This window comes from Schistocerca gregaria, chromosome 2, assembly GCF_023897955.1.
Source record: "Schistocerca gregaria isolate iqSchGreg1 chromosome 2, iqSchGreg1.2, whole genome shotgun sequence".
In the NCBI taxonomy this organism is placed as follows: Eukaryota; Metazoa; Arthropoda; class Insecta; order Orthoptera; family Acrididae; genus Schistocerca; species Schistocerca gregaria.
The window spans coordinates 386,711,131-386,725,973 of NC_064921.1; the positions used below are offsets into that span (position 1 = coordinate 386,711,131).

At 43.3% G+C, this 14,843-nt stretch overlaps 1 protein-coding gene across 7 annotated transcripts in view; it reads right to left on the reverse strand.

The window, feature by feature from the left end:
* LOC126320879 (rho guanine nucleotide exchange factor 12) overlaps positions 1 to 14,843 on the reverse strand; it is a 1,029,890-nt gene that overhangs the window by 778,366 nt on the left and 236,681 nt on the right. The window contains exon 1 of one of the 7 annotated variants that reach the window (XM_049994134.1): positions 14,305 to 14,747. The exons of the other annotated variants lie outside the window; for them this stretch is intronic. The gene's annotated coding sequence lies outside the window, so the exon portion shown is untranslated. Of the gene's footprint in view, positions 1 to 14,304; positions 14,748 to 14,843 lie in introns of those variants that run through there. 7 annotated transcript variants of the gene reach the window in all.

Sequence of the window (14,843 nt, forward strand, 5' to 3'; positions counted from 1 at the left end):
GAGTCCATCATGATGACTGCATTTCAGTCTCCACACTCATTAAAAACTCTCTGAATAGAAGTAATAAGATCTGGGACTTTGCTGCGGTGATTGACAGACGGGATGACGCTTTATTTTTGTGCACCGTATTAAAACAACAACAAAGTTGTATTTGTCTTAGTTTGCGAGTGATGGTCTTAGGAGGACGTTAAACATCAAAACATTTAGCATAAAGATCAGAATGATAATCGTTCAGGATACCTGAAACACGTCTTCTTTAGCAATACGTACTGTATAAATATCTTAGCGAAATGTACACAACATTAGGCGTTACAGCTGTCTAACAGGTCTATAATATGAACCGATCAGTAAGTGAACTGTCTCCTCGAAACACACTATTCAGCACATGCGACATCATTTAAGGTGAAATTTTGCTGACTATATCGTGTGTACTGTGAACACCAACAAAAAGGAAGCAGATAATAAAGACACAACAATAACCTAGGACTTGTGTATTGGTCAAAATCATTTGACTGCACCTTTTTCCATACAATTTAAGGGCACACTGGTGCCAAACAATTATGAAAGCAGAACCATATACGTACAGGTATTATACTGTTATCGGACTGTCGTAATAATCTGATGTATCTGTTATTAGCAGCAGACACGTGAACTTCGCACAAGCCACACTTAGGAGATAAGTCAAAGATTTAAGTCAATGCGCATAACGTTCTCTTTTTTACGTAAGACAACTCTCTTTGGACACAATTATGTATCCATACAAACTTGAAAGTATTTGACGTAGTTTAGGATGGCGTCGTCAGTGGTGTGCGATCATAGCCTTTTATAAAAAATACAATACTTCGAAACAAAGAACTGCGGCATGATGAAAGAACCAGGCAGCTGTTAAATTAGCGAACAGCTGTTATTAATGTACGCCATGCATCGCACTTCTCTGTGGCAATGCTAAGCACTGCTTTCAAATTAATACGTAAAACGTAGAATGGTTAATGCGACACCAACAAGCTCACTGCCTCTACGCAGGGCCCGTTCAATCGTATCAGTGACACACAAACGCATCACAGTTTTCAAACGGCTCGCGTGATTTACTCTGGATAATAACATTTTCTGATATCCCTAACCACAAATACTCTCGCATTTAAAGGAGTATAAATTTGTCGAAACTAATGCGTGGACTGCAGCAAAATCTCTAAAATATTGTACGTTATAGAGTCTTCTTTATTGTTATCCACACAGTATGGCAAAGTGTTTACGTGCGTCACCTGGTTTGGTTTTAACGTGATTTCTCTGCATGACTTCAGATCTCCTCATTTGTTAGTTCACATAGATCTCCTCACTTATTAGTCCACGTGAGCCGTGGAGCATTCCCAGTTTCTTTTCTTGCAAGTTTCATCCTAGGAAGGCAAAATAAACTGTTAGTTTACATCACGCACGCTTGGGGTATGTTATCTGCCTAATGTAAGAGTATCGACAGGCAGAAGTAACAGTAGCGATGAGTGCCAACTTTCCGTTTTGGAGCCAAATAGTGTCGTTTCTCAAACATTCGCCCTTTACCGTGTTCTGCCCTTGCTATTACAGTGTGTGTGTGTGTGTGTGTGTGTGTGTGTGTGTGTGTGTGTGTGTGTGTTCTTATGGACTGTTCTGTAAGAAGCCTCTCATTTTGTCTAAACGAGGTCTGACAGCAACAAGTCGACGTAAACAATATAACGGGCTAATTACTTTCACGCAATAGTAAAAAAAAAAAAATTACAAATAATGTTACCTTAGCACGCCTACTCTCAGCACATAATAAATACTAGGTTGCAATTTTAACCTTTTTAGACAATGATCTTGGTTTTACAGAATTGGTGATGCGACTCGCTGACATATTTTGCCGGTTGGCTTGCGTCTCGATGTGTTTGGCCAAGGTTTTTTTAAAATGATTTTCCTAACGTTCTGACAGCACGAATGGCTGGCATTCTCATTCAACATCCTAAGCTGGAGCAGACCTTTAGTTTGATCTTAATGACACCACAAAGTTACTAGTTAAGTTAACCATTTCACGTACGATGTACAAAGTAGATGATAGCGTAAATACTATAGGGAAAGGAATCCAGCCTCTACGACCTCTAACGCCATGACAGTTTGGGCAACAAATTTCAAAGTAGTTACGACCCTTTAACGACACCATTATTATCAACGAGAGACGGTTACACACAATAACGAATGATAAAGACGCAGAAGCGCACACACCAAGAAATCGGATACAATAAATGGATGCAGAGAAGCACCTTTGGTGTGCTGTAGTGATGCACTGCAAAAAGCTAAAGACAGCGAAATCTCAGCAATTACAATTGGTATAAATGAATATTTAAACACTACATACAGCTCATTTAGAAGAGAAAAATACGTTGTTGCTGAAAGAATGGAGAACCTACTGATACACATCAACGTCAAAGATGCTATTCACATGAACACTCTTGGACTGCTGGCATGAACAAATTCCTCCCCTGTAAATCACTCAATTACAGCGCCTCTGTCGGCCACAGGAGCACGGCGGGTTTTAAGAAGTTCTCTGGGCAGATAGGCTGGACTTGGCGGCGTCGCTTGCTCTCTCACCTTCACTACGACTGCGGCGGGCTTCGCGTCGCCGCTTCCACATGCCTCGCGACTGCTCGGCTGCTGGCTGGCCGCACGCCCGCATCTCCTAATTGCACGTACTGTATCTAATCTCGCAGATAAGCCACATTTCTCGCGGGCAACAAGCGGCCTTCACATGTGTTTCTTCCGCCGTGGCGGGGTCTCGTGCGCATAAACAATCAATATCTAACCCAAGAAACAACGTTTAACAGTCGAGATGTAACCCCGCAAATACCGTTTACTCGAAGTACTAGGTGGACCAGCAATAACTATGGCCAGCAATGCAAGGGCTATCCGGAAATCAGCCCCCGTTTGCATATAGCAGGCGAAGTACTGTGGGAAACGGAATAGTTGCTATACTGACTTTGATATAGGTCTGTGTGTGTACATATCTGCGATAGCGACAAAGCAACACTGAATCTCGTTCGCCAACAGTAGCCGTTACGATTCCGCTAAATGTGGAATCCGTTCTGTAATACGGTTTACAGTGGCAAAAATCTCAAAGATGTTGACCATTATTACGAAGTTTGTGCCGTACACAGACCAAATATGATAAGTGACATATGAGTGGAAATCGGCGGAAGAATTGGCATCGGCGGTGGCAGCGGGGAAGACGCCGACGACGCCGGAAGCGCCTATCACTCTTTAGCCATCAACGAACCGGTAAACAAAATAGACCGAAAATCTCGTGAAAACCAGCATTTCATGATAACCCAATTGTCAGACAACTTTCTGCACATTTAAGGAGCCTTTCGCATGATATAGCAACTAAACAATTACGGATACAACAGAGTTCTGAATTCGTTCGGTTGCAAAAGTCTCAGAAGGCAGAATTTTACGCAGATGTGATACTCAAATAATTAGAGACAAGATAAATGTGTAAATCTGAATGCTGATGATGTAGTGAAGTATTAAGTATAGCTTTAAATTCGTCTCATAAATGAGCTCCACTATTTTTATAGCCAATCGGAGGTTACTTTCCACGAAGACCTCGAAATTTTATGAGTCAAAACACCATTTTGCTCGTTGTATCTGCTCCTACAGAGAAGTTTACCATCGAGACAAATTAAGAAGTGTTCAATGACACGAAAGAATTGGGATAATATTTAATACAGATAGACCCACCAGAGTTTGTTACTAGCCCAATAGACGAAACTAGTAAACCCTACAGTCTTTAAACAAACGAACTACCGTGCATAAACCAGCTCAAATTTTTACTACAAATGAGTTGATGCGTTAAATATTTTATGTTAAGCACGTAAGTGAGAAACAGAAAAGATTGGAATTACGAAGTCGCTAATTGCTCTCATTATCAAACAATGAGTGAGTGTAATCTGGGTGATTTGTGCTCCGTTTCAAGTAGAAGCTAGTTCTTCATGCAGCTAAATGTTAATGACGTCATATTTCCTCAACTGTGTGTCGTACAATGACGCAATTTTGAAGGCACATACACAGTGGTGTACGTCGACAGTGTCTGCAAAATGTGCTACGAATAGAATTGGCAATAAAGGAGTAATAAGACGTCATCGTGATGCTGCAACTTTACAGCATGAACGGAGGAAACGGTAGAATTTTCTCCTCATTAATTCTTACGGGATGTCAGCTAGGAAAGGTTTAGAAGAGGTTTGAAATTACGATTAAAATTTGTTGGAAGTCAGCAAATGCCCCATTCTCAAATACTGGATCACTATGGTTGGGGTAATTGTCGCTGCCTCGAGACACATTTACAGTTTCTAACTGTAACACTTGTCGCACTGTGTCAAGTCTTAAACATAAGTTAATACCGTAGTCTATGACAACATTTAAGACTTTTAAATTTTCTCAATCATAATATGAAACAGTAGAAATCGAACTACTATTGACCCTGTAAGCCATTTGATAGGCAATTTGCACATAGGATTCGGTATTATAGATGAAGTCCGAGATAGGATGTTAGCATCGTCAAGCAGACGTGAGAGAAAGAAATACATAAAAACAACGCTTGGACCTGTAACTTTACACTTACATGTCGTCGCAGGTCAAACGCCCAGCGACAATAAAACGTTGACCGGCACTTTTCTTCACGGCTACTGGTACTTAATTTTTTTCTCAATCTTTTGTCGAGCAATAATTATAACTCGTTTAATCTTCTACTTAAAAAAGGGTTAAATGGAACTTTTCAGTTGCATGTTCAAAAATGGTTCAAATGGTTTTAAGCACTATGAGACTATACATCTTAGGTCATCAGTCCCCTAGAATTAGAACTACTTAAGCCTAACTAACCTAAGGACATCACACACATCCGTGCCTGAGGCAGGATTCGAACCTGCGACAGGCCTGTACTCAACAATTCCATTGAGGCCTCATCAAAATGTTGTAATTGTCACAATTCGTGTTATACGTCTGTAACTGAAACTCCCATCGGGTAGTGAGTCATTCTTTCAATATTACAAGATAGTCCCCCTAAAAGGCTTCGTCTCTGAACAGGATATTACTGCTACAAATCTGCAGACGTACAGCAACGACGTGCGGGTAGTGGTGCTAATCGTCCCTAGTCCAACCACTATGAAGAGAAATGTCATTCCTTATCACACTGGCCCATTTCCCCAGTGTAGCCTCATATTACATGCTGTATGAACTCGGTTACAAAAACTTTATACGTATTGTTTGGAATCTTTCCATGAAACGTCTAGAGATGATAAATCTCGCCACAGGAAACTACTTTTGTTAGAGACGCTGGCAATAAGCCGTTCCAAAAGTAGAATTTTGAGGCGGCCTGGCAGTCCAGTCCGTTTATTTGAACGACGCACACACAACATGTTTGCCATCAGTCTGCAACTTGTGTTATAGCGTTGCGTGTGTACCTATCTAACGCACAGCAAATTAACTGACGCTGAAGCACTATCTGTGGCAAACGGAAAACCTTTCACCGTCTCTTCGTACAATCTGCTCCTCTGCTGGACGCGTAACAGTCTTCGCCAAAAAACCAGTTCAGTATATGTAAATTGTGAAAACACTGGACAACCAGGAAAAACTGGTTAAAAAAATCACCGATGTTCCCCAAGAAAAGGTTACTACTAAATAGCGATCGTGCGGCAGTGATTTGTAACCCCGAGCAATGAACAGAAGGCAGCAGTAACAATCAACGTTAGCTTAGCACGTAAAGCGCAGGTGAGAATCAGACTGCCTCCGTCAGACTTCCGCGAAGTTTCGACGTCGGCAATACTAGCCAACCTCGGCATACTTCACATCAGCCTGCCGATGTGCGCAGAGTATGAGTGAAGCAAAACGTACCCGTCTTTCAAACGGCTCCTCTGTAGGTACCGAAAAAACAAGACATGCGGGCTCACATTTCGACTCTGCATCTGTTTCGTATCCTTTCTGCATTTCTCATTTCATGCGGTTACAATTGTTTGAATTAATACGTTCGTTAGAAATGTGTTCACGTGCAGCAATGTTAAACATTTGCGTCACAACTTACGATGATTTCCGCAGTTACCTTCAATTTTTCGTGAGTAAATTTTGGCATTATGTGCAAATATGTGATTTGTTTATACGTCGATTGCGACGTATAAACAAGTTAGAAGTGACCACAAGGTCACTGTGGAGTCCTCACGATGTACAGTGTAAATTTCACATCCATAACTTCTCAATAGCAGCTCTCCCATATAAATAAGTCGTTGAAACGAGCTAGAAAGAAGGTGGAGCGCTAGTCCTTTAGCTACCTAACACTGAAAATTTTCTTGTACATGGGAAACTAATAGGTGGCTCCGAAAGCCCATTTTTCTGAAACTCGTCTCCCCGTCTTCTCTTCCTGCTTTCCATTTACACCACATGATTTATGGAGTTCTGAGAGTCTTCTTAGTTACTTAACTCTAACCTTCTCCAAAAGCTTTGTCTCAAAATACATGACTCTGTGTTGGCATAATAGATAGCGCTCTCTCTCGAACGGAATCATCATTTGTGGACAGAACGGTTTACAAGACAATATGCTGCGTAAACTTGTTCTTCGTGCTGTGTACCTCCTGTTTACGATATAAAGCACATATATTCTTACAACGGCAATCTAAGAGGCGAGGCAGCGATACTGTAACGTTCTGTTAGAAAGCATTTACATCGTGCGCGACGTGTAAGACCGCTTTGTTATATCCTTGTCTTTGTCCCCTTGTTTTACGTACAATCCGTTAATGTATGGTATACCAGAAGGTCACATGTAGCGATGACTGCATCTGCGCTATGCAGTGTGGGCGAGATGCCCGGCGGATGACGTAGGTAACTGAATCAGATGGGCGCAGAATTCTTACCGAACGCCAGCTGTCGCACTTTTAAGTTACAAACTATATTTTTTTATACGCATCGAGTTAAATTACAGATGGTAAATGTTTCATATTTAACAACATCTTTCTTCGCACCAAAAAGATGTTAATTAGAACACAAGGTAAATAGACTGCAACAGGAACTCAAATGGCTCTGAGTACTATGAGACTTAACTTCTGAGGTCATCAGTCACCTAGAACTTAGAACTAATTAAACCTAACTAACCTAAGGACATAACACACATCCATGCCCGAGGCAGGACTCGAACCTGCGACCGTAGCAGTCGCTCGGTTCCAGACTGTAGCGCCTAGAACCGCACAGCCACTCCGGCCGGCGCAACAGGGACTGAAAATATTTAGAAAGAAACGTGTTAAGAACGGAAACAATCACTGGCAGTTTAAATAAAACATTCTATGTCCACTGGCATTATTAATCACTGTCAAATCCGAAACAGAGGACATCAACAAACTAAAGTAACGTACTATAGCCAACACAACGTCCAACTCGGTGACTTGGAACATGTTTATATGACTCTGAGCACTAAGGGACTTAACATCTGAGGTCATCAGTCCCCTAGAACTTAGAACTACTTAAACATAACTAACCTAAAGATATCACACACATCCATGCCCGAGGCAGGATTCGAATCGTAGCGGTCGCGCGGTTCCAGACTAAAGCGCCTAGAACCGCTCAGCCATACGGGCCGGCTTACTTGTTTATAAGCTGATTCTGAACTGATTTCCTCATTTATGTCATTTTTTGCTTAAATGTGTACGCACTGTTTCGATGATGTTGAAAGAGATGCGACATTAAAGAAACAATGGCAAAGCAACAGGCTACTGCAAACTGAAGAAATTCCAACATGGCATTTACCGGTAACTTACTGGATAACGTGACACAATGATGAAACCATAGGTCTCGTAGTCCAGAGGACCATCCATCCATATCCCCACAAGTCTTTCCTGGTAAAAGGGTTTCACCATTTCTCCAAATCACTTCACGTGAAGCTTGGTTGGTGCCTGCAAACGAAGCAATAGCCCATTTCGTTTCCCAATACGTCCGATTCAGATGCTACTACGTCTCTAGCAATCAAACTCTAACCTTCCGTCTTTCCTTTGTCTCCAGTTACGTAAGAAATAATTTGTTACAGTGCTATATCGATCGTTGTAAACAAATTCATCATATTTTAAATATATCATAATGTTCACAAAATTATTATGTCTCTTACGTCCATCATTGTCTTCACTAATCACTACTTCACTCGTTTAAGTTCCCCAGTGTTATACAGCTATAGAAAATAACGAACTTAACGAGTATCAGTTTACCGATGCTGCAGGTGTCAAGAAAAGCACAATGTTGTCGAATTGTGCTAGGCTATGCCTGACTTCTTATAATTTCTATAAACAATAAGTTACGGGTAAATACGGTACGCCGGAATGTTACTACTTCTTGAGTAAACGAATATTCTTGTGCGCTGCTAAAACAGTGCCGTGCGTTTCTGGATACTTGTAAGCATCCTTCATACTTTCCAATCCCTTCTAGTCCAGAGTTCGCAGAAATATGTTTGGGTGTTGTGAAGTAAGAGGGGAGGGACAGTGAATAGGCGGACAGCTGAGAAGGAAGCAAAAGTGACGGTGGGCGTTTGGGACAATACAATGTGTATAGCTTGCGTTTCGAATTTTTTACAATTTATGTGAAGAGTGACAGCTATGAGAGTCAGTATGAACAGTCAACTATTTGTCTTTTTGTTAACTCCGCTTCACACCTGCGTGCTACTTACGACGCAGAGCGGCAGAAATACCAGACAGCTAGTAATGCTGGATCTTCTGCTCGTGAGTGACGCAGCGCAGAAACCTACCTACTCGTGCACTAGACTCTCGCTAATCCAGCCACTCCTGGCACATATGGGTGCCGGATTGTTGAGTGTCTGAAATTTATTTTATTCATTTATTTTGTTTTTTATTTATTTTGAAAACATAGGGGATATAGTGTACTGTACTTCATTAAATCGAAGGATACAATTTTAAAACATAGAGGATATACGTTATTAAATCCAAAAATACATTAATTTTACAAGAAAACTTAGTCCTTGGGTGTATACAGTACATAATTATACAGTCGTATCACTCACTACGAAACATGCCCCTCACTTTTAACTGTCGCAATGATGATACGCGGCGGTGGCATGCTTTTTCATGCAACCGCTTTACAAGCATTACACAGGTGCTGCATGTATCTGGTAGCTGCATAATGTACTCCAGGAAGATCTCGGCGGCAGCAGCAGCAGCAGCAGCGTGAGAAATCTTCATGCTCTCTCCTCCTATGTCCTCTTCTTCATCACTTTCATCATTACTTTCTTGCACGCTTTTATTTCTTCATTTGTTAAAGTTTGACCCGTATCACAGTTTTCTTCATTCAGCTACTTGTATTATATTGTATGTTAACCCGGGGCCTCGAAACGACGGAGGAGCTCCGTCCCCGCCGCAGCGGTCCACACCCCACGACGACTACCGCAGTCCACTTCACACCTCCGCCGCCACACACCGAACCACTTTCAGGGTTATTGTGCGGTTCGGCACCCGGTGGAGCCCTCTCCAGGGAATGTTTCACACCAGACGAGTGTAACCCCTATGTTTGCGTGATAGAGTAATGATGGTGTACGCGTACGTGGAGAACTTGTTTGCGCAGCAATCGCTGACATAGTGTAGCTGAGGCGGAATAAGGGGAACCAGCCCGCATTCGCCGAGGCAGATGGAAAACGGCGTAAAAACCATTCACAGACTGGCCGGCTCACCGGACCTCGACACAAGTCCGACGGGGGGATTCTTGTTGGAGACCAGGCGCTCCTTCCCACTTCGGAAAGCCGTACGTTAGACCGCACGGCTAACCGGGCGGGCCTTTCAGCCACTTAGTAACAGCTCCATCATCAACTTCTTTCCCTCCTGGAAGGTTGTGGAACATGTCGGTGTACAAAGTAATAGATAATTCCACAATGAGTGGCTCATCGCTGTCACTCACTATTGGATCCAACTCGGCATCAATGGATGGACACGATTTTCTCCAGCTCTTCATTATGGTAGCGCTCTCCACTTTATCCCATGCTTCGGCTGCTTGGAGAACATCATAATGTATGTTAATTGCTTTCCACGCCTTCAGCATAGTCTTGATAGAGTCGTTGTTTTCACTTCCGTTCAGCGAGAAGACGAGAAGTGAATATCGAAGTGACGTTTAATTGGTTCTAAAATACCCTGGTCCATCGGCCTTTAGAACAACATCTGAAGGATGACTGGTAGCATTGTTAATTGTAAGGACAGCTTTCAGTGGAAGCTTTTTCTTCTTTAGCACTTCTCTCACTGCTGGTACCAACGTTTCATGGAACCACCGAGAGAATAACTGTCAGTCCATCCACACTTTCTTCTGAGCGCAATACTGCACTGGCAGAATATTTATGTCAATGTGTTGAAAACAACGTGGATGTTGGGATTTTCCAGTCACCATAAGCGGTAGTTTATGACTCGGATTGGCGTTACAACACGCCATTAATGTTACGCGTTGTTTCTGTTGCTTGTAACCATGAGCTTCCTTCTCGTTCTTGGCAGCTAAAGTTTTTGAAGGGAGCATCTAGTAAAAGAGTCCTGTTTCATCAGATCAGCATACAAGGCATCAGCAGTTAAATCTTCTTCCTCTATTATCTTCCGTATGTTGCTTACAAACTCATCAGTAACCTTATCGGTAGCTGAGCGACATTCCCCGGTGACTGTCAGCTGCAGAATGCCATGTCGTCGTTTCCAGTTTGATAGCCAGCCTTTGCTCGCTGCAAACAAGTTATTACCACAAAGTTGTTTGTTAAACGCACGGGTCACTGGCTGCGTTTTTGTATGAACCATCTATAAACAGCTGCATCTAGTTCTTCATTCACACTCTTTCGCATAACCTTCCGTTTTCCCAACTCACTATCCATTTGTGTTGAGTACTTTCTTCTTGATGTCATAAATAGTTGCTCGTCCAACACTGAACTCAGCAGCAATGACTTTCTGCGAAGAAACTCGATTTAACTTACCTAAAATTTCGAGTTTCTGCTTGAGGTTTAGCGTAACGTGTTTCCTTTATGAAGACAGGATTACGAACTGTAAAGAAAGCTGCCATTTCAAATACAGTATGTAAAGCAGTGTTTAACTAAGCATTGTTGCGCACGACAATTCATTGTGCACGTGTTTTTGGTTGTACGCCGGATGACAGAGTCTAGCGTAATTTCACTGGGCACCGGCTGGGTTGTTTACAGAGAGTTACAAGCCTCACCACTTACTGTTTTTTCTCTTTATTACGATCATCTAAGACACCTGAGGTTGGTTTGCAGGAGTACGACAGCCCCTTCCTCTGTCTGCCTTCCTATTCATTTCCGCGCATGTAGTGCATCATAGATCACTCATAATCTGCTGCTTGTATGGCAGACATCCTTGGTCGTACCCGGCGATTCCTTCCCTCACTAGCTCCTTCCGCTATTGTTCCAATGGCGTCATTGTGTCTTAAAATACGTTCTACGAGCTTGTCTTTTCTTGTTTGGATGTGCCTCCACAGATATTTCGTTCCTGTACTCTTCTCCGTACCTTTTAATCCGTAATTATATCTCTCCAGCTGATCATCATCATCCTTCTGTAGCACCATATCTCCAGGGCTTCTAGCCGTCTTCTCTCTTGATTTCCTATTATCCAAGTTTCACGCTCGTGAAAGGCCAAATACCAAACAGTGCTTTCGTAATTGGCTTCCGTATTTGCAGACTGGTGTTCTTGCTGGTGAATAGCTTCTTTCTTAAATTAAATGCAATTTTAGACTGTTGTGTTCTGCTCACAATTTCTTTCCGGCTTCTAGCATCCCTTGTAATCCTGTTACCCAAAAGGTAATTTCCTCCATCATTTCTAGCTCCTCTCTTCCATTTCCTATTCTTAAAGGTTCATATTCTTTTCCAGCACTTCTTATAGAAGCTCTGTATCAATCGTATGGCATTGTATTTTAGACTCGTTTTCTTCAGTACTCTTTAACATCTGTTGCCAGATAAGACTACCAAATTACCTCTTGAGTAGGATAAAACCACATGCCGCAAGTTGTGCCGAAATCTACGTTTCTAGTCGCCGCTGAAGGCGAAGACATAAAAAATCCCTAAGTCACCGGACGTCAGCTTATATACTGTTAGGATGTTTATTGTGTCATTTAAACTAAGTTCTGTCCTTAGTCACTGTAAATCGCACAGACGGAGGAATGTGCGCGGAAAACATTCTTTTTCTTACAGAACCGCATCACTAACACAGTTGAAAGAAAAACATACTCAGTGTTTTTACTAAACTTCCAACGAAAGTTCGTTGTAGAAAATAGTGTATGTTCTGAATGATACCCACTTTCCGTCATCCTATCTCAAACGCCAATCGTTTCTCAGCAATAACTTCAAAAGTTCACCCCACCCCCTTTCATGTAGTTCAATTCGTAAGTGTCACCAAGAACACGCTCTGCCATAAACACTTGCGGCATTGAAAGACCTCTCATTCACCAGTCTCGCTATTCAGCAGTAGGAAAGTTGAAGTTCAACGTCCTGCTTAATTCGAGGCATCGGTGGCAGAGCACTGCTGTTACTGAACTAGGACAGTGGTTCAAAATGGTTTAAATGGCTCTGAGCACTATGGGACTCAACCGCTGTGGTCATCAGTCCCCTAGAACTTAGAACTACTTAAACCTAACTAACCTAAGGACATCACACACATCCATGCCCGAGGCAGGATTCGAACCTAGAACCGCGAGACCACCGCGGCCGGCTAGGACAGTGGTCTATTATCTTAAACAATGCGCCATCCCACTATATTTCAGTGATGAGTGAACATAATAGTGTCTTAAATCTACGAACAGCGTTGTGTCGTTCTCTTTCCGCTACAGTTACAAAGAATCCCCAGATATTGCCTAAACAATTCTTGGCACAGAGGTTTGTTATCATCTTCCTTCGACTAATGTTCGTTGTTCCTTACATAAAAGTGGACTGATAATGTAATTACGAAAGCGAATGCAAAACGTTGCATTTTGTTTACATGAGAAGGAAGTTAAAGGGATGGCTAAGCTCACCTTCTACTTGTCTTACATTGCCTCTGTTTCGGAATACTATGAGGTATTTTGAATTCTAAGAGTGGACACTGGCACACATAGAAACTGGTAATTATGGAATCTACATATCTGCATTTCCGCACTAGTTCAAGACGCATGATTAAAGTGCTGTCGATGATATCGAAATGTGAAAATCTATCGCCTGGGACTTCGGCGTAATAGAATAGACATTTGCCTTATGGCTCCTGACAGTTATTACACAGAATTTGAAACATGTCCGTGGACTGCAGTCCCTGTCGTGTGTTTAGAGATAAAACCTGGCGGTACAATTTTTACTTGATTATATTCTTATGGGAAAGTAGCGCGATTCAAATTATATTAGGGTTATCGTGATTCTCAAAACAAATTTCAACGAATGCCGCGGTGATTCCTTCAGCAGTGCCAGAGCCAAATTTTTCCCCATGTTGTGGCAAAAAGGGAATGGAGCGTTTGGAACTGTGATGTTGAGAGGAGACTGAATATGTACCTACCTTACTTTGTACAGTAAGGGCGGCGTTTACTGTATAAATAAAATTCTAGTATCTACTGCGTGATCATGTAGCGATAGTGTAGACTCATGAAGGATATTTGGACGTGTAAGAATGCAGGCATTGTTGGCGAATTTCACTGACGCAGTCTTCTTGTGTTAATACTCTCTTCCTGAAACCCAGTTTGCTTCGTGCCATCTTTAAAACTGCCTGAAACTTACAAGCAAGAAAGTTTTCGAAATGTTGCTTCAGAACGACAGAGTTACTGGCACTTGGTGAAAATTTTAGAAGATATAAAAACACGGTTTGGCTCAAAAATTAGTCACTAAACTCGAACAATGCAGGCTATTTTCCTGATACTGGTATGTAGAAGTTTTCGTGTGAATGAAAGCGATATGATATTTAAACGTTTCTCGGGTATCCCGCTGGATGGCGTGCTTCAACTGATGGGATACTTCGGCGAGTTTGTTTCCATTTTCAAGGTATCCTGATGAATTAATAAAAACGGCGATCAGCAGAAGAAGGCAGTCAGTGATCGCCACCCAGCTAAATACCAGGGAACGTTTTAATACATAGAATTCCATTTACAGGATTGGCCGTAACGTAAACAACGGGCCATTTCGCTGCGCAGGGAGCGTTAAGGAACTGCACCAGTAGTACTTCCCGAACACAGAGCGTGCTGGAGACGAGGACGCGGTGGACGTTCTGGAGAGCGCATGAGCGCACAAGCTGAAATAGAACGGAGTAGCGTGGCGCGACGGGCCGGCATCTGGTTTACCTTGCTTCCGTCTCGTCGGTCGCGACAGATTGGCTCCTTGTGCGGCCGGCGCCGGGCGGCAAAAACGAGAAGCCAGAGCCTCTCCTCCGGACTGCTCGGACACACACGCGCGCACAAACACACACTGGCACAAGTCGGCTCTTCAAGAGCACATAGCACAGCACAGCACTTGCGTCGCAGTCACTACAGGGGGAACTGAGCGGGCGCGGCGGCGTCAGTCTAGGACATGACGGCAGGTAGGAGCCTGCCGGACGGGTTAGCCGGAGTTATTTGCCCGCAGGGCCGGCAGCCAGCTGGCCGGGCGCACGGCGGCGTGCGATCAGAGAAAAGGACGCGGCAGCTGGCCTCGGAGAGGCGATCGATAGCGGTGCTGCCGCTGGCGTCCTCGCGTGACACGGCACGGAGGAGCACTGCACGGCACGGCACGGCAGAAGGCGCGGAGCGTCGGCGGGTTCGCGGCGCGGCGGGCCGGCGGCGACTGGCGACTGGCAACGCAGCCGCGCGCTGGGCGCCTGTGGCGGCGGCGGCGGCGGCGGCGG